Here is a 22,084-nt window from a genome sequence, read left to right on the forward strand (position 1 = left end):
AATCTGGAGCGTGTGCAAAAAATAAAGCCCTCAGTCTTAAAGTTAATTCAGTGTTCTAATGTTCTTGATAAATCAGCGCTGGGCAACGGAGATGTTCCTTCGCTTGCAGATGTTCATAGCAAAACGCAAGAGACCATCTTGCCTATAGCCCCAGAATTCTACCACATCACCTTTCTTTAGATGATTGTCATCAACAAGCTTATTCCACCCGCTGTTGAGAGCGTACTTGTTCGCGCTCGGCCAGCTCTTCAAATTCATGTCGAAACAGCGTTGTGAGCAATCCACCACCGTGACCTTAAGAGCCTCTTTCTGATTCAGCAGCATCACTTCTGGTTCAGTCAATACTTGCATGATTTCCTCGCGAATTGGAATGAGAAATCTGCTTTGAGTTGAAGCAACATCGGACGCTTCCAATCTTTTCTCGAGTATCCAACGTGCTCCATGAGGAAGTTCTCGCTCGTGTCGAGGAGGCATTGATGCACGGCTGCTTGAAGCAGTTTCTGTTCCTTGTTCTTGATTCACTAGATGATCGTCATCAGCCAGGCCATCCTCGACCATAACAACGACGTCGATAACCTTTCCGAACAGCTTAATTGTCTTTTTCATCTTCTTTTCCATGTTTTGAATTCGCTGGACGGTGGTAGGGATCAACAATTGATAGTCAGGAAGGATGGGAATCTGATAAACGAATTGGAAAAACAGGAGGAGGACTAATGGTAATAAGAAGCACGAAGTAACGTTTATGGGCTGTTTCTATATATCATGTTGCAGACCCTAGAGAAGATCGCTTCTCCTAATCCTATACAGAATCAACTTTCCAGGATGATAACCTTCTCAAAAGCGTTTTTCTTGCGGCAATAGGAAACAGTTCGAGAGATATTCTCCTTCTTCTTGTGGGATTCGGATGCTTGTTTCCTTGAAGAGGTGAACTTTCGAAACTTGCAGCACTAATTGTTAAACATGTAGGCAGTTGTATTTCATAAAATCAGATTAGCAACAATATTACAACACGAAAGTCAATTTAAAGTAATTAGAAAAAAAAAAAAAGAATAACGAATTGTACTGCAAAGCAAAGTAGAAACATTTTTAATTACACTCGAGCACAAATTATATATCAATATCAATTGAAATAAAATCTTTTTACAAAAAAAAAAACAAGTTTTTCAAATACAATCTTACAGTAATACACAATTAAAAATAACTCAAAAAGCATCTCATCCATACAATATATCAAATATTTCAAAAAAAATTTTATTGTAAAAATTTTTTATTTTTTTTATATACGTTGTTAAAGTAAAATTTTTCAAAAACATCCCAAGAAACAGCTAATCCAAACGGAGCAAAAAGAAAAACACTACAAAACTTTTTTTAATTTTTTAAACACTAAATTAAGTCATCCTTGGCGAAGTATTGACAAATTTTCGGATGAGGTATTAGTCATTCGCCCAGCCTTCCTATGCCGTGGATGATTGATACAAAAAGAAAATTTAAAGTCTTGCATCAAGAAGCTAAATGCATAGAAATCTCCTGTTTTGCTGTAAAATCTAACGATAATGAAATTATTGTTTGGAGCTTATTAAAATAATTCAATCTTTCCCTCCCCTTTCCTTTTGCCAACTTATTTACGAGATACTTTTCTTGATTTGTCTTTGCCTTTTCTCCTTGTAAAAGAGAATAAATTTTGATAACTAATAACTAGAGAAAAAAAAAAGTGGACAAATTGTTTTATAATAGTGCATTAATTTGTGTGACTGCTTTGCCCCTTTCATCTTAGTGCAAAGAATTAGACTTTGTTCATAATATATATACACTAGGGGGTTTCCCTGCACGATGCGCAGGCGGCAGGTGTTTTATTAAAAAATTTTGACTGTTTATATTTGGTGGACAATTTTTGCGCATATGGATTATAAGATTGTATGGCTAATGGAATTGAGTGCGTGAACTCCATCAGGCGCCTCTTTGCCTTTTTTTCACCAGCAGAGCTAGGGGCAAACCAGATTCTGATATTCCTAGACAAAATAAATTAAGAGAAAAAACTTCATAAACAGTAGTGAGGAACAGATAACCAACTGTGCAAAATAAGATTAAACCAAGGATGTCACATGCAATAGCCCTCAAACAAATGTGATTTACTATCATTAAGTCAAAGAAAGTTTTCAATCGCAAAATAAGAAAAAAGATCAAATAAAAGTTCTTCTGGACAAGCTTTTACAAGATCAGCTTATTTGGCGGAAATGGACTCTGAGACCTTCCTCCTTTTTTCAAGATACTTCGGTGCTCTCTTGCTACTCTTTGGTCGGTGTTTTTTTTCCTTTCTTCAATGTATTGTACCTACTCTTGCTCAAGCTTTTCATCCAGAATCTTATGAGTTCCACTGAAACCCCTCCTCACCAAGAGCACCCCTTCTTTGAAGCTTCTGCAATTTGGATTTTGCCACTCATAGAGGCAAGTCTCCTGCAACGTTTAACTTCTTGCATCGTTTTTCCCACCCCATTTGCACACCAACTCCAATTTTTACCTTTCTTTCTTCATTACACAATCATTTAACATTCAGAAATGCGGTTCATTATGGTATGCAAACTATCTTGTCAACTACCATTAAAGCACAAGTTCACAGTAGAAGTACAAGCAAGCTATAGAAAAACTCCACTTGATTGTTGCAGCAAATAAGATCAAAGCTTTCAACTTTGTTAACAAAGTGTACTACAATCCTCATGCTAAAGTGTAGCTGAATTTTTTAAATAAACTAACTTTAGTGAGGAAGAAAATTTGGGGACCGAAGAAAGAGAATGAGTTAGGATTTTACTTCTTCCGCTATAGCAGCAGAAACCCATTCCTTGCATGTGATTGGGATCAAGGGCTGCCAAAAATTCTCTATGAAACCAGCCAATTAGTTATTATGGATCACAGTAATGTGTAGAAGTTGATTTAGGGAAAGTCACATTGAATCACTCAAACAAGAAGATCTAGAAGCTGCACAAGTGTGATATTGCTATATCAATGGACTTCAATGATAATGTATAAGCATAGATAATAGAACCAAAAAGAATGTGAATTAATTTACAACTATCCATGTGGAAATCCTACAATGTCAATCTCTTTTAAAAGTCTTCAAACAACGTTATAAAGATGAGAAATGACATCAAATAAGAAGCGTTTCGTAACTTTAAATTCTACGATGACAAACTTTCTAATTAGTAATACTTCACAGACATGGAAGAACTACAAAAGACATTGACAGATAACAATGAAAGAATACAAATATAGATGTAAATGCAAAAAACCTTGTAGACCATATTCAACCTAATGATCAAACAAGAATCATGAACAAGATTATAATCTCTGCAATTTCCAAGCTCTAATCAAATAGTAGTTTATGATTACATCCTCACAATTTTCACAACATGGCAGAACTTCTAGATCAGATTATTCTTACATGGCATCACCTTAGGATCCTGCATTGCAAGTCTGGTTCAGTCTCTAGTCCTCTATAAATTTTCTGCATGGGATTCACCGAGTTGTTCGACACAAATTAATAGCTTAAAAATAAAGACATGTTGTACATCGAAAAGGCCAGTAGAAGAACCACCTAAATTGGTGCGACCACCAATTTGACCACCAAAAAGGCATCTACATGGATTAAACCGTAAATTACACATGACACTAATTTTGTTTCATATTTATATGGCACTTGATGGATACCCAAAATTGGACTTACACCTGATATAGTGACCAAGAACGAAGTACAACACATATAAGCAGACTGATGCACTTGAAAGTACAATGGTCTGAAGCACTGCTTTGCACTTGAAAATCGATCTAGTAGAGAAATGGAAAATGCTTCTTTTGTATAAGGATAAATAAAAGCGTTGACAGGTGCCGAACCTGTGCAATAATAAACATAGAACCTAACCACCACCAAAAGCAATCAATAATTAATCCTAAGTACTGGAGCAGGGACTCTAGGTATGCAATGGGTTACTTGATTCACCATGTTCCCAAAGAGTTTGCTTAATCCGATATACCAGAATTAATTAGTTGACAACATTTACTAAATAGTAAACAGTGGCAAGCAGGGTCGTCTCCTCAGGGACTGGGGATATTTGTCTCTTTGAGATTCCAATTGATAAAGGGGGATTTTATCGGAATGAAACTAAAAACAATTAAACAATTTAACTAAAAATAAATAATTAACTAGCACGAATATAAACAGGAATTAAATCAAGAATAGAATAGATAAATTCTAGTCAAGGATACAACAACTCAGACTCAGTCCACTCATCCGATCATTGATGCAAGGTACGTTCACTTAATTTATTAGTAGGTTTGTTATAGTCGCCGACGAGCTCAGATGACCAATTTTTTCTTAATTTATTGATAACCAAGGTACGACCATTGATTACCCCTAACCAGAAAATACTCCTAGGCACAACCGTAGGAATTAATTTTCCAATCGCATAAAGGACTAGAAAAACCTAACCCCAATCAATAATACGCTACGAGGGTTATTTAAATCAGATTGCACGTTCTCCTTTTGTATAAAAACGCTAGTTGCCACTAGTATTAATCAATTTAAACAATTATGGATTTAATTGACTAATTTGGTAGGAGATTAATAAATCGCACTGAACATCGGACCCTTGACATTCAATTAACTAAATAATCCCATAGAAATTCAAACAGACAACGTGTAAATATTAATAAATTAAGAAACGCATAATAATTAATTCGATTTCACAGGTATTCGGGACTGCGTCGTCGCGTTGATCCTTGACTAGACGAAAAGCTTAGCCACGCCGCATAAATAAATCTCCACGCAAAGTGATTGAATTCATGAACTTCAAACCGTCTTTAACTATTTAATCAAGAAGTAAAAGATGATTCTCCTGTTGGAAAATTTTGTCGAACAGTAGGCGTGCGCATTACAAGGAAAAAGAAAGAAAAACTAAACTATTGCTCCAAGCTATCCTACAACTAAAACAACCTCTAACCCCCTAGTGGTTCTGCCGAATTTAGAGAAAAATGTGCAAAAGCGGGGCCCTCCGAATTTTCTCTTGTTCCTATTGCTAGTAGGACTTCCCGTACCAGCCATCTCTTCATCAGCCCAAAAGGAAAAAGAAATCAGCTTTGGTCCCCTCTTGTGGGCCACGCTGATGGAGCTTTGTAGAAGACTCCCACGTGTGAAGTAATTTGCTTCAGAAAGCCCCCCCTTTTTAGCACCTTTCAGTCCCATTTCATGTAGATAGGTCCAAATACCAAATATAAGTATATGTTAACAATTAAATGATATTTGGCAATGGGGAAAATTAACAATAAAAATTACTAACAATTAACACCCTATCAATTTCCCCCCATACCTAAACCATGCTTGCCCTCAAACATGAGAACAGCAATTGAACACCAAAATTTGACAATGGCTATTGCTCCAACTACCGTATTGTCAAGATACCAAGAAAAACATATATCAAGTATCAATGGTCAAGATCCAAGAAACATCACCCCAGTTAGCTTTCAAACCACCAACTCCTCTAATTTAAAGCAAACTAATCTAAGAAAAAGGAATGGTTGCTCAACATTCATCAGCAAATGGTCCAACTATTAACCAAAATCTCAACATTAAATTCACAAATTGGCAAGCTGACTCTTTCACATTCTAACACAATCTTTACTTATTTTTATCACATTTTCTATTTTTCTCTTTCTTTTTTTTTTTAGAATAACAAAAGACTTAGTCTCTAACCATTAAAGCCTTTTGACGTGAACTCCAACATTTGCCAGATGGAGGACCCTGGTTACTGAGCTCCAATCGCTACGCGACCACGCACTCATAGTAACTACTACCTTTTGACGCGAGAATCGACATTTTATGTGAAAATTCCCGGTTACTCAGTAGTAACAACTAGTGGAGTACAGTCAACTCTTATTTACAACCATACAGCACAATAACTAAAACAACACAAAAGTAACAGCAGCCAACCTCAAATTTCCAAACATGGAGAACTAAAATTAATAACTTGACCAATTCACATGAAAAATGCCAACAATCATTCCCTATGCCTAGAAAAGTTAACCAAAAATTAGAAAAGTCAAGTCATTACTGATATTCACTAAAGAGATGTTTCTGAACTCAACCACATTAATTTGATACCCTTTTATTACTAAAATTTGGCAATAGCAGCATTAGAGACAACAATCCAGTATCAAAACTTGGTATTCATATAAGAACTGATCACTAGAAAAAAAAGAAAATAAATGAAAGATAGACAAAAACAAACTAAACATAAAGGAAAAACCTCTAGAAACTAAAAACTGGAAATAACTAGCACCACAACTGATCCCTCCCACACATAAATTACACATTGCCCTCAATGTGACAAATAAACAGGAAAAGTAAGAAGAAGGGCAACGAAACTCCCCTGAAGTCGTCAAAACAGTGGAGGGTTAGGCAGAAATTGAGGAGGAAATCCGGCGTGCTACATAAATGCCGCCAGATTCTGCGCCATGTTAGTCACATTGGCATCAATGTTTTTTGCTCTAGCATCCAAAAAGTCAACCTGTGCTCATAGCGCATTCCAGTTGTCAGCCCCTGGGAAAGGATCGGAGGTGGACAGGCCGGGATCACCACCATCAACAGAGGATTGGGCAAAAGATAACCAAGGGGGAGCGCGAAGCGGTCCCGGGGGAACAACCTCCCACTCGTCGTCACCCTCCCATACCAAACTCATTTTCTCTAGACAAGGAATGTCTAAGGGTTCCATTTGATATGCTACATGCAAATCATGATTAGAAAGATCAAACACATGCAAATTAACAGCCAAATGAGTAATATAAGACCCAAGAATCAGGGGACGCTTCTTTTTAGGCAAAACAGATTTGAACTGAGAAGCGAGCCAACACTCCAAGTTAACTTTAATGTTATTATACATGCACAAAATAAAGAAAAATTTCGGCTTAGACAACACACCCGAGCTATCTCGCCTACCCGAGAAATTATAGGCCAAGAAACGGTGGATATAGCGAAACGCGAGATCCTTTAGATAATAACTCTTAGACAAACGATGGTCATAATTAGCACGGTCGACGGACATATCCTCCTAAATATGTCGATAGCGGGAGAAAAAGGGTTGTACGTAGTCACATGCACTCTCGGCATACTCACGAGAGTCGGCATAGGCCTGATTAATAAAACCAAGGGCAAGATTGAAATCAGTAATGGAATGATGAAAATCTTGACCCATTAGTTCTAAAACGGATGACATTGGGAGTAGAAACTGTGTAACCTGTGGGGAGGTCGAACTCGAATGTGGCATAGAACTCCCTAACCAACTCGACAAAAGCTGGACGGTCAACAATATAAGTGTAGGGACGCCACCCAATGGCTGCAATCAATCGATCAAAATCCACCTGGATATTTGGAAGACCCAGGGTGGCGGCGTACCGATAACGGCAGGGAGTAATCCTCCGTTCGCAACAAGTAGCATATCGCTGCTTGTCGGCGGCCCTGGTGAAGTTTAAATTACCCCCAAAATGTGCAGAGTCAGAAATATGGATACTTCGTTGCCTCCCAAGGCGAGCCCTCCTCCCATATGAGGAAGGATCGTGTAAGGGGTCAGAGCGGGAATGGAGTGCTGTGGTGGAGGGGGCTGAGAAGTTCTAGGTGTCCTAGACCTAGAGGAGGATCGTGGCCTCACCATGGGTGGCAGTTATCACTCCAACCTACAGGAAACTAAAGTGACCAACAGAAGCAAAAACAGCACTCCATATGAGTGAACAACAGCCCCCAAGCAACAAGCAAATGCCCAATAAATGTAGCTAATGTCAACAATGCAAGGAACCCCGGCACAGCAAGTAAATTGAACCAACAAGAAAATCATAGCGATGGCCTCCAACAATCACAGAGAATAACAAAATTTTGCTCGCCCCAAAAGCTCAACAACTGTCACCAATTGGACAGTCAAATACACAACTCAACCTACTAAAATTAGCAAGTGACTCAAGAAATTAGATGTTGAGAATCAACAGTAGTTCAGAAATTGGTGAACAACTTAATCAAAAGGTAATTAGCTTTCAAACCAGCAGCCAACCAAATAGAACCAACAAATGTAGGCATAATATGCACACCAGTACCACTGGTGCACCTCACAGATAATGAAGCAACATAGATGCCCACCTCAGTCAAGAAAATGGAAACTTGAGGCACCCAAGGTCTAGATGAAAGCCTCAACAAAGCAGCAATTACAAATAATAAGCAATGGTGGTCCAAATGTTAGATAAATGCAGAAAATAAAACCCAAAATCGCAGCAAGTGCTCCAATGAGGTTAGTAATAGAAATCACAAAACCGAATGCTCCCCAAACAAGGTACCTAGAGTCAACCAACGGCAATACTAATTCAACAAACCAACCCAGGAAATTACTCAACTAAAGGTGCAATAGGGGTATCAAGCAGATGAAACCCAAACAATGCCCAACAATTCGACCAATGCCAACAGAACACTCCCAAACAGAGCAATAATTAAACTCACGGTGAAGGACGGCCAACTAGTTGAATTTAACAAACGAGGGCAGTTCTAGAGGCTAATCAGATTAATACATGCAGCAATTGGACCCAATTCCAACAAAAAGTAAAAAGAGAAGAAATAGGGAACTATTTAGGGTTCAACCAAGAGGTATCTCCACATGAACGAAAGAGTAGAGCGAGAAGAGAGAAAGCATAAGGGGAGGAAGCGTATAGTGGCGGCGGTTGTGGATGGCGGAGCGGCGTTGTTGGGAGAGCTGCACGCTTCGTGGAGAAAGTCAAGGCAGTGCGGCGGGCGGCGCTTGGATGAGCCGGTGACTCGCGTGGCTAGTGGTGCGCGTTGAGGCGAGGGCGAGCTGATGACAGTCGCGCGGCTGTGGGCACGGAGGTGCGGCGGTCAGCAGCGAAGGGTGGCGGAGCGGCGTGCGCTGTCGCGCAAGGAGGAGGAGAGAGGGGGAGCTGGCGGTGTCGCGGGGTGCGCGAGGGAGAGCGAGGGGGAGAGAGAGAAAATGTGGCGCGAGGTGGGTAGCGGCAGAGAGAGACGAACAGCACGGCCTGGCCGCGAGGGTGGGCAAGCTAGAGCGACGGGAGAAATAGAGAGTGAGAGGGGGCGGCGTGGCGTCGGACGGCGAGGGGCGGCAAGGGGGAGCGGCGGTCGCTCGGGATTTTGATAGAGCAATTATTTTGCACACTTTGCACCATTATTTTGTCCTAATTATGGCTACTCATGGTGCTAGGAATTGAAATTTTGCTCATATTTGATATTTGTGCAAATTGTAGATGGTTGGCGCTAAAAATAATCTTTTGAGGCAAATTTCCAAAATACTCTTTATTTTAGGACGTGCCCACGCCAGAAACTGAGGAGACTCACCTAAAAGCCGGACCCGCGGGCTTGGTAGCATCAGAGCCAACTAGGGAACTAGGTCTACGTGGACCAGCCGCATGGGATCAGACCCCTGAGATAAAGCCTTGACCTTTTGTGGATTTCTCCTGGCGGCGGCTACTGAAGATATAAGAAGGGCCAGATTCACGTGCAAGGAAGACATTAGCTTTAATTTCTCTTTAAAAATCCGTCAGACGCTTTTCCTTTTGCTCTTCAGTAGCAAATAGGAAGAGCCAGAATCACGTGGGCTTAGGAGAGGATCTTTTGATTCTTCCCTGTAGCCATTTTTGACTTGCGGCTTCCACTCTGTACAATTATTCCATTAGCTTTTATTCCTTTTTCTGGACTTTGCTCCAGGACAGACGCAAGAACAAGAAAAGAAATTCGGGGATTTTCTCTTTCGTTCCTTTATTAATTCATCTTTCCCAATTCCTTAGCAATTAATTCTTTGGCAATTGCGTGGATGAAATCAATCAACCCACACGTGATTGATACGATGAGATGCTGCTAGACTTTCCCTCTGCCCAAAGGTTGATGCAAGGGCGCGGTCCATAACATCTGTGAGATCTAATCGAATTTTTATTATTTCTTCCAATTTATTGCTATTCGTGCGTTTCCTGAATTAATTGTTCATGGGTATTTCATTAATTGAATATCAACGGCTGGGTATTTAATTTAATTTAATAGCCTACCGTCATGTTAATTAAATTGAATCCGTAATTGTTCGTTTAGTTGACAACTAGTGACAACCACCATAATTGGCTTTATGTTGGAAAAACGCAAGATCTAATTTAAATAAACCCTCTTAGCGTGTTTATTGATTAGGGTTGAATTTTTTCAGCTTTAATGCAATTGGATAATTAAATTCCTACGATCGTACCTAGGGTTATTTTCTGGTTAGAGAAGCAGTCAACGGTCGTACTTTAGCTATCGAAAAGGTAAGGAAAAACTGGCTGTCAGAGCTTGTTGATAGTTATAACCAACCTAGTGATAAATGGATGAAATATCCTTGCATCGATGAGCATTTAATTGGACCGTGCCTGAGCAGTTGATCTTTTGGGTAGAACTTTTATTAATTGCTATTTTTAGTAAATTGTGCTTTGGGAGTTAGTTTTGAATTTTGTTTGTTTTATTTCATTTTTATTTGCCTCCCATTGAAAACCCCCCACTTGTCTTGACTCGAAAGGAAACGAATTATCTCCAGTCTCTGTGGATTCGACCCTACTCACCGCTATACATAAAATTTACATTTTTCTCGAGTATGTATTTTTTATTGTACAGGCTCGACACCTGTCAGATTTTGAACGAAGAAGTAAGGAAAAGGAGAAAAGGGAAGCCGGGTGGGGAAGAGGAAAGAATGGAAAGAAAGAAAAGAAAAAGAAAGAAAGAAAAGAAAAGAGAAAAAAAATAGTTTTTGGATTTTTTTTTTGAAATTGAAATTTCAAAATTTGAATTTTTGAAAAGAAAAACAAGGCTAAAGGTTTAAAAGGAAATTAATTTTATTTTCATTTCTTTTAAAATATTTTTTTTGTCGAATTTAAATTTCAAAAATTCAATTGCTGACATAATTTTATTTGTAAAAACAAATTTTAAAATAATAAAATAAAAAAAAAGAAATTTTTTTTAATTTAAAAATATTTCCTTTGTTTTTGGGTTGTTAAATACAACGTGGGTACGCCAAGATTATAAAACGTCCACTGACCTCGAGAGACACTAACACGGCATAAGAACGCCAAGATTGCACTTTCTGATCACAGTGAAAGAAAATATTAAAACCGACTACTACCCGACTAAGAAACGATAAAACGAAAGAAATAAACAACGAAAAACAATAAAATCCATGCTCGGATTATCTCCCAAAAAGAGCACCTTTCTTTAATGTCTTAGGCTAGACACAGCCCAAGATTTGTTTAAACTAAGCGAATCGGGTCTTCCAGGTGCACCATCTCCACCCGTTCAACCGGAACCCTTCATGATACGGTTTGAGACGGTGACCATTCACTACAAATTTCTTCTCCGTTTTCAAACTCTGGATCTCTACTGCACCATAATAAAAGACATTAGTCACAACAAAAGGACCAATCCAACAAGAACGTAATTTATCTGGAAATAGTTTCAATTTCGAGTGGTACAGTAGAACTTTTTGTCAACAAACAAATGTCTTCCTAGAGATCTATTGGTTATGAAATATTTTATTCTTCTCCTTATAAATCACCGTGTTCTCGTTTGCTTCATTTCGAATCTCCTCCAATTCTTGTAATTATAATTTTCTTTGAATTCCGCCCTCCTCGATATCCATATTACATTGTTTGACCGCCCAAAACGCTCTATGCTCGAACTCGACCGGGAGGTGACATAAATTTTCAAATACCAACCGGTAAGGGGACATTTCAATGGATGTCTTGTACGCCGTCCTATATGCCCATAGTGCATCCTCCAGTCTCATACTCCAATCCTTCCTATCGGGTCGAACCATCTTCTCTAAGATCGACTTGATCTCTCGGTTCGACATTTCTGCCTGACCGTTTGTTTGAGGATGGTAGGATGTGGATACCTTATGTAAGACGCCGTACCTCCTAAAAAGTGTAGCAATCGTCTTGTTGCAGAAATGGCTACCTCGATCACTTACAATCGCTCGCGACATCTCAAAGCGGACAAAAATATTAGACCTTACGAATTCTGCAACCACTTTGGAATCATTAGTACGGGTGGTCTTTACTTCTACCTATTTTGAGACATAATCCACAGCAAGCAATATATACAAAAAACTATAAGACGAAGGAAAAGGACCCATAAAGTCAATACTCCAAACGTCAAAAATTTCAACAAAAATCATTGGAGTTTAGATCATTTGATCCCTATGAGAAATATTACCTACTTGTTGACACTTGTCACAGGACTTACAAAATGAGTAGGCATCTTTAAAGAGGATCGGCCAATAGAACCCGCTCTCTAGCATCTTACAAGCCGTTCTCTTTGGTCCAAAGTGACCTCCACACGCAAAAGAGTGACAATAAGTTAAAATAGATTGAAATTCAATTTCACTTACACATCTACAGATGACTTGGTCGACATCCTACTTCCAGAGGTAAGGATCACCCTAAATGTAGATTTTGCATCACTCTTCAACTTGTCCCTCTTCGCCTTAGGCCATCCTGCTGGGAACTTGTCGGTGACTAGAAAATTAACAATATCCGCATATCAAGATAAGATAAATTAACAGAAAATAAATGCTCATCGGAGAAAGTTTCTCTCAACGGGAGGTCGTCTTCGGCGACTTGTACTTGACTCAAGTGATCTGCTACCAGATTTTTTGCCCTTTTTCTTGATCCGAGTCACTCGAAGTGTCACCAAATGAATCAGCTGGTCCAACTTCTAACTCAGTGACAGGGTGTCGGGCCTATGCAATAATAAAAATCTGCTCAACTAAAGTTAGTTTTTGTAAATAGTGGTAAGCAGGATCGAATCCACAAGGATTGGGTGTAACTGTTTCTTTTCCAATTCACAGTAACCAGGGGGTATTTTTGTGTAGAAGATGACAATCAAATAAATGCAAATAAAATTCAAGAAACTACTAAAAATTAAATAACAATTTACTAAAGTCAAATAAATGATAACTAATGATCTAACCAAGAAATAACTTCAACAATGGTTCATCTAATTGATCATTAAAACAAAGGCAATTTCAATTATTTATTAATAAATAGGTTATAACTGCCAAACAAGTGATGACAGTTAACCCCTCCTTACTGTGTCGGTGATTAAATTACGTCTGTTAATCACTGTTCTAATTGAGAAATAATTTTAGGTACGCCCGTAAGATTTAATTTTTCAATTGCCTTACGTATTAGAGGAGGCCTATTCTAACCAAATAACGCACTACTAGGGTTATTTCAGATTAGCCCGCGTATCCCTCTGACACGAATCTAATCGTGCCAGTTGTCACTATTTCAAGGCAATTAAATAATTACGGATTTAATGCCCTAATTGACAATAGATTATCAAATTAACTAATTATCCGGATCTAAGATAATCAATTAATTAAATAATCATAAGTACTGCAATCAGGGAATATGCGAATACCAGTAAATAAAAGAAAAAGATAAAATTAAATCGATCTCATAATTTTTAGGCGAACCAAAACCTCCATTGTTCCTTGCTTAGAGTGAAGAAATTAGTTCATGTTTGATGCGAAACACTCATACAAAATCGAAGCATCAGTCGCGGCCATAGTCTAGAAATTTGGGAAACTTCAATTCGATCGAAGGAATAAAGAAAAATAAAGTTACAGAGGATGATCGATTGACTATTTGATTCCTACTTGTCTTGACATACGGAAAAGGGAAAGGAACTAATAAGAGCTATAAAGGAAGACAAGTCAGAAGCTAAGCTAAAGGACGAAAAGCTAAAGAGAAACAAGATAGTGCTAGTCCTCTGCTCTCAATTCCTATTCTATCTAATTACTAACTAAGCATCCTCTGTGCGGCGACTCCCACCAAGAAGAAGAAGCCCTTCAGCCGTCCTTTTTCTTTTGCAGCAATTACCAAAATGAGAATAAGTGTTTCTTTTCCAAAAATGCCCCTTGAATAAGCTCTATTATTTGGATTTCTTTTCTGTCAAATTGACATTTGTTACCATATTTTCATTCTATTCCCTGAAATAAATGCAAAATACTAAAAATGAGTAGAATCCAGCAATTAATCCACATCGGGTCAGGTAATAGGGAAAATTAATAATGAAATAAATAATAAAATGGTAACCTATCAATTTCCCCCACACCTAAATCATGCTTGTCCTCAAGCATAAGAACAATAAACAAATACTAATATTTGACAATGGCTATTGTTCTATCTACCAAATTGCCAAGATACCAAGAAAAATCATATATCAAGCATTAGTGATCAAAATCCGAGAAACATCACCCCCATTAGCTTCTAAACCACAAACTCCTTCAATTCTAGGTTAACTAATCTAAGAAAAAGGAATGACACACAATATTTATCAGCAAATGGTCCAATTATTAACCAAAATCTCAACAATAAATCCACAAATCGGCAAGCTGACTTTTATCACACACTAACACAACTGTCACTTCTTTTTTTTCCTTATTTATTTATTTTTTTTTCTTTTTTTTTCAATAGTACAAAAGACTTAGTGTCTAACCATCGAAGTCTTTTGACGCAAACTCCAATATTTACCAGATGAAGGAGCCCGGTTACTCAGCTCCTATCGCTATACGACCACGTACTCATAGACATTATTACTTTTTGACGCGAGAATCGACACTTTAGGTGAAGATCCCCGGTTACTCAGTAATAACAAATAGTAGAGTACAACCAACTTTATTTCACAGCCAGATAACACAATATCTCACAATATCACAAAGAAAAAGCAGCTAGCCTCATTTTTTTCAAACATGGAGAACTAAAGTCAATATTGAACCAATTCACATTAAAATGTCAACAGTCATTCTCTATGCCTAGAAAAGTTAACAAAGAAATCAAAAGAGTCAAGCAGTCATCGATATTCACCAAAGAGATGTTTTGGATTCAACCACATTAACTCGATACACTTTTATTATTAAAACTTGGCAAAAGTAGATTTAGAGTCAACAATCCAATATCAAACTTTGGCATTCATATGAGAGCTCATCACTAGAAAGAAAGAAAGAAACGGAACGAAAATAAACAAATAACAAACTAAAAATAAAGGAAAAATATCTAAAATCTAGGAAAACTGGCACTCGAACTGATCCCCCCCACACTTAAATGATACATTGCCCTCAATGTGACAAATAAACAGCAATAGCAAGAAGAAGGGCAACGAGACTTCCCTAAAATCGTCAAAACAGTGTAGTACTAAAAGAGAGAGGAGAAGCTGGCGGCATCGGCTGTGGGAGAACTTCGGCGCCTGAGTGGTGAGTAGGCAGAGGCGGCGGCGCGCTTTCCCGAGAATGTGACGTGGGCACGTCAAGAGGGCAGGAACCCTTCTGACCATGAGCTCTCCAAATGACTTGACGCGGGCGCGTCAAGTCAGAGAGACACCTACGAATCATCAAAAATGAAAATTGAAACCCGAAATCAGTCAAACTCAAGGAAAACATATTTAAACTAACAAAAAAAAATGAACAAATGACTAAAAGAAATTGGGTTGCCTCCTAATGAGTGCCTTTCTTTAACGTCTTTGGCTAGATATTGTCATGTTTGTTCATGGAGGATAAAATCTTGTGGCTCGTTTTAATGATTCATCCTCTATATAGTCTTCATAACCCTTGTAAATAGAATAATCCTTGAGCACACAAGCTACCGTCTTTCATGGACTAGTAATGGCGCCAAACAAGTCAACGATAATTTGAATTCTCCATTCACTCCTCCCACACATGCATTTATTGGTCCAAGATATCTTTCCATCGCCACTCTTAATTTATTCTTATCATGAAATTCAAGATTTTCGGGTATAATAAAGTCAATTGCAATAACAGGAATTGAAGAATAAGAGTCAGGAAAATATTGATTAAGGAATGGAGGAGATATCACCGCATTTGGAGGTTGTTCACTGGATTCATTCACTTGGACGAGTTGATATTGGGGGCTCATTTTTTGCACATTAACTTCATTTTCAACTGCATCTTTAGATTCGTTTCCTTGAAACTCTTGCAGTTCCATGTCATTTGGCCGGATAATTGCACTCTCATCTTCCTCAAGGTTGATGTTGGTCTGTGAAGGCAATTCTTCACAAATGTGAGAAGCCAATTGCGTTATCCTGGATGTCAATAGATGCACTTGATCTGCCATCCCGGATGTCAAAAGTTGCACTTGATCTGCCATGTTACGAATACTCGTTTGTGTCTCCTGATGAAATCGATATGTATTAGCAGTTAGTAATTCAATCATTTCTTCATGAGACGTACTTGACATGGATGATGGTTGTTGAGACTCTTGCTGTTGAATATCCATTGGTCCAGTCGCATAAGTAAAATTGAAATTATCCTACCATCCTTGATCATACCTGTTTGGGTAAGGGTCATACCACGTTTGAAATCAAGGTGAAAAATCTCCAAAAGTATCGATTGGAACACTTAGATTATCTTGAAATGCGGGGCATGTGTCGGTTGAAAAACCTAAGGCAAAATAAATTTCACAATTTGTAACAACCTATTGATCATTAGGAAACACACGAGTCTCATAACCCCATTCAGGAATAAAGTCTAGTCTATCATCAAAATACGGAATGTTAGTAGTCATAAACTATATTAAAAAATAAGAGAAAAATAAATAAAAAAAATGAAAATAAGATGAACTCAAAAAGAAACAAATTAATCTGGCATCAGTCCCCGACAATGGTACCAAAAATTGACAGGGTGTCGGGCCTGTGCAATAATAAAAATCTACTCAACTAAAGTTAATTTTTGTAAATAGTGGTAAGTAGGGTCGAATCCACAGGGATTGGGTGTAACTGTTTCTTTTCAAATTCACAGTAACCAGGGGATATTTTTGTGTAGAAGGTGACAATCAAATAAATGCAAATAAAATTCAAGAAACTACTAAAAATTAAATAACAATTTACTAAAGTCAAATAAATGATAACTAATGATCTAGCCAAGAAATAACTTCAGTAATGGTTCATCTAATTGATCATTAAAACAAAGGCAATTTCAATTATTTATTAATAAATAGGTTATAACTGCCAAACAAGTGATGACAGTTAACCCCTCCTTACTGTGTCGGTGATTAAATTACGTCTGTTAATCACTGTTCTAATTGAGAAATAATTTTAGGTACGCCCGTAAGATTTAATTTTTCAATTGCCTTACGTATTAGAGGAGGCCTATTCTAACCAAATAACGCACTACTAGGGTTATTTCAGATTAGCACGCGTATCCCTCTGACACGAATCTAATCGTGCCAGTTGTCACTATTTCAAGGCAATTAAATAATTACGGATTTAATGCCCTAATTGACAATAGATTATCAAATTAACTAATTATCCGGATCTAAGATAATCAATTAATTAAATAATCATAAGTACTGCAATCAGGGAATATGCGAATACCAGTAAATAAAAGAAAAAGATAAAATTAAATCGATCTCACAATTTTTAGGCGAACCAAAACCTCCATTGTTCCTTGCTTAGAGTGAAGAAATTAGTTCATGTTTGATGCGAAACACTCATACAAAATCGAAGCATCAGTCGCGGCCATAGTCTAGAAATTTGGGAAACTTCAATTCGATCGAAGGAATAAAGAAAAATAAAGTTACAGAGGATGATCGATTGACTATTTGATTCCTACTTGTCTTGACATACGGAAAAGGGAAAGGAACTAATAAGAGCTATAAAGGAAGACAAGTCAGAAGCTAAGCTAAAGGACGAAAAGCTAAAGAGAAACAAGATAGTGCTAGTCCTCTGCTCTCAATTCCTAGTCTATCTAATTACTAACTAAGCATCCTCTGTGCGGCGGCTCCCACCATGAAGAAGAAGCCCTTCAGCCGTCCTTTTTCTTTTGCAGCAATTACCAAAATGGGAATAAGTGTTTCTTTTCCAAAAATGCCCCTGGAATAAGCTCTATTATTTGGATTTCTTTTCTGTCAAATTGACATTTGTTACCATATTTTCGTTCTACTCCCTGAAATAAATGCAAAATACTAAAAATGAGTAGAATCTATCAATTAATCCACATCGGGTCAGGTAATAGGGAAAATTAATAATGAAATAAATAATAAAATTGTAACCTATCACTCAGGTCTCAGAGATGCAGCACTTGAGTGCTCTTCTCTGAGTTGTCTGGTCTCTTTTCTTATTCTACGCGCAGTCTTCTCTACCTCGGGGTCGAAAATTAATTCACCTGTACGAGAAGAACGAGGCATACACTCGAAAAGCATCAGAAAATTAGAACAAAGGTGAACTAACAAAGAAACAAAAAACTGACACCAGTCCCCGGTAACGGTGCCAAAAATTGACAAGTGTCGAACTTGTGCAATAATAAAAATAGAACCTAACTACCACCAAAAGCAGTCAATAATTAATCCTAGGTATTGGAGCAGGGACTCTAGGTATGCAATGAGTTACTTGATTCACCATGTTCCCGAAGAGTTTACTTAATCCGATATACCAGAATTAATTAGTTGACAACATTTACTAAATAGCAGACAGTGGCAAACAAGGCCGTCTCCTCTGGGATTAGGGATATTTGTCTCTTTGAGATTCCAATTGGTAAAGGGGGATTTTATCGGAATGAAACAAAAAATAATTAAGCAATTCAACTAAAAATAAATAATTAACTAGCACGAATATAGACAAAAATTAAATCAAGAATAGAATAAATAAATTCTAGTCAATGATACAACTACTCAGACACAGTCCACTCATCCGATCATTGATGCAAGGTAAGTTCACTTAATTTATTAATAGGTTAGTTTTAGTCACCGACGAGCTCTGACGACCAATTTTTCCTTAATTTATTGGTAACCAAGGTACGACCATTGATTACTTCTAACCAGAAAATACTCCTAGGTACTACCGTAGGAATTAATTTTTCAATTGCATAAAGGACTAGAAAAACCTAACCCCAATCAATAACACGCTACGAGGGTTATTTAAATCAGATTGCACGTTCCCCTAGTGTATAAAACGCTAGTTGCCACTAGTATTAATCAATTTAAACAATTACGGATTTAATTGACTAATTTGGCAGGAGATTAATAAATCGCACTGAACATCGGGCCCTTGACATTCAATTAACTAAATAATCCCATAGAAATTCAAACAGACGACGTGCAAATATTAATAAATTAAGGAACGCATGATAATTAATTCGATCTCACAGGTATTCAAGACTGCGTCGTCACGTTGATCCTTGGCTAGACGAAAAGCTTAGCCACGCCGCATAAATAAATCTCCACGCAAAGCGATTGAATTCATGAACGTCAAACCGTCTTTAACTAATTAATCAAGAAGTAAAAGATGATTCTCCCGTTGGGAAATTTTGTCGAACAGTAGGCGTGTGCATGACAAGGAAAAAGAAAGAAAAACTAAACTATTGCTCCGAGCTATCCTACGACTCAAAACAACCTCTAACCCTCTAGCGGTTCTGCCGAATTTAGAGAAAAAGGTGCAAAAGCGGGGCCCTCCGAATTTTCTCTTGTTTCCTATTGCTAGTAGGACTTCCCGTACCAGCCATCTCTTCAACAGTCCAAAAGGAAAAGGAAATCAGCTTTGGTCCCAACTTGTGGGCCACGTTGATGAAACTTTGTAGAAGACTCCCACGTGTGAAGTAGTTTGCTTCAGAAAGCCCCCCCTTTTTAGCACCTTTCAGTCCCATTTCCTGTAGATAGGTCCAAATACCAAATATAAGTATATGTTAACAATTAAACGATATTTGGCAAGGACAATGTGGAAAATTAACAATAAAAATTACTAACAATTAATATCCTATCAAGCGTTCAAAATGATTCCCAAATTCGAATTTTCAAAATATGTTTTTTCTTGTTATTTTTTTCACAATTCTTGATTCTTTCATGATTCTTAGGTCTACATAACACAGTCTAGTTACGTAAAAATCATCAAAACATGAAACCCAAAACATAATTCTTGATTTTTCGTGGAATTGCGAAACATGAAACCCAAAAGATTGTCAATTTAATTTCATATGTCAATTTAAAAAAATTTTAGAAATTTAGAAAAGAGAAAATTCGCAATGCACATATACCATAATTGAGTAATTTCAATTACTTGCAGAATGATATCATTTATGAAATAAAAGCGTTAATTCCAAAACTTCAATTTCCTAGCCAAGGAAATTTTTCATGAGGCCAGTATGAGAATTTAATTTCATATGTCAATTTGCTAACTCAATGGAGCCAATAGATTCATTACTCTTCCATAATGTCTATAGTTTTATATCTATACAAATAATCAAAGTGGAGTCCACAGTCCACAACCAATTGAGCAGGAGTCCTCCCTATAAAGGAAAAGTGGACCACAAGCAAAACCTTCCCAAGTACAATGTACATCGCACGAAGCCAGATCAATGCACTCGAACGTACAACAGCCTGAAGCAGTCGGATGCACTCGAAATTCCAGCAATAGTAGAAGCGCAAAGTGCTTCTTAAATATATAAAGGATATATATATATATATCTCCTTTTATAAATTGGAGGTTTTAAATTCAGAACTCCCAATTTATAATCCCTCCTCCCTCTTACTGCCCAACCCAACCTTTCCTCCTGTTCATTCATTACATTTGTTTCACAATTACACTACACTCCTGTAGGGTACTCATGCCATATTTATTCTTGTTCAAATTTTGCATGTTAATAGTTTCCCCAAAAGAAAAGATTGCGATCGTACTGGAGGACATTTATACAACCTCTTATGTGGTGATGTAAATGAATTGAATTACAAGTCAAGAAGTTAAAAGATGCAAGGAATTAATGGAAAAAATTAAAAGATGGGGCGGGCATATACTCCCCCGCCCCAATTGCTACTCCTAGAAAAGAAGGAAAAAAAGATGGGAGAAAAAAATAAAAAAAAATGAAATGTGGAATTATCCAATTATCTGTCATGCAATGCAGTGCTACCACACTCGATTGTCAAGATTGTGTCATTCATTTTCTGTCAAATTAGATGATTTCCATCCATTTTCCAAAGAAATCCAAAGCACAACAAAATTATGTAGGTGTTTTTAAATAATGAGGAGATTTCATGGGTAATAGGCAAATCACAAGGGGTTCAGTGTATTTTATCTTTTTTTTTTTTAATTTTACAAACCAAAAGAATTCCAGTCTAATATAAGTTGTAATCAACCCAAAAGAAGAAATACAGATGTTCTATACCAAAATGGTCCTATCCTAGATCACAACAGTACGCAAAACCATGTTTAGTTTGACATTCAACCCCCCGACACTTTGGCACTTCAAGATGCGATTACAGTGCTACCGCTCCTTAGTACAGTAAAACTCCGAGTCGCCACACACACTCACACACTAGCCACACTGAGTCAGAGTCACACACACTCTCACCTCCCGCCCCATTCTCACAATCACACACTCACACGCTAGCCACATTGACTGTGCCCCCTCTCGCCCCATTCTCACTCTCACCTAGGGTGCAATTTATTTGAATAGCTTGACTCCAGCTCATGAGTATCTTGATAAATTATTCCATTTGAGATTGACAGGTCGCGGTTGAACTAATCAATTGAGTTTTTTGAAGCAAGTTCGGGTATATATATTATACATTGAAAAACTTGTGGTGTTTTATGAAATACTTGATATAATATTTAATTAATATATTATAAATATTTAAATTACTCTTTTAGGTTGGTTATTTATAATATTTTTTATCCTAATCATTTGTTGAACTCAAGTAATCAAACTTCACCATAACGAACGCAATTCCTCCATCTAGCACTTTTTCCTGTCTTAGATCTTTGTTCATTGATCGTTGTGGCAAGCTCAAGAAGTTGGTCACACCAAGGCTGCTACAATCCGTGCAAAGTCTCGAAGTACTTAAGGTCTGGTGTTGTAATGAATTGGAGGAGATAGTATCAAACGATGAAGAAGGCTACTTTAGTTTTACTTCAAGCAACAAAGATTCATGCTCAAGGACCACTATCAGTTGCTTCCCAAATCTCAAGAAATTGGTTGTGCTAGGAAATCCTAAACTAAGGAATATTTGCAAGGGGCTC

The sequence above is a fragment of the Coffea arabica genome, chromosome 1e (assembly GCF_036785885.1).
Source record: "Coffea arabica cultivar ET-39 chromosome 1e, Coffea Arabica ET-39 HiFi, whole genome shotgun sequence".
Classification (NCBI taxonomy): domain Eukaryota; kingdom Viridiplantae; phylum Streptophyta; class Magnoliopsida; order Gentianales; family Rubiaceae; genus Coffea; species Coffea arabica.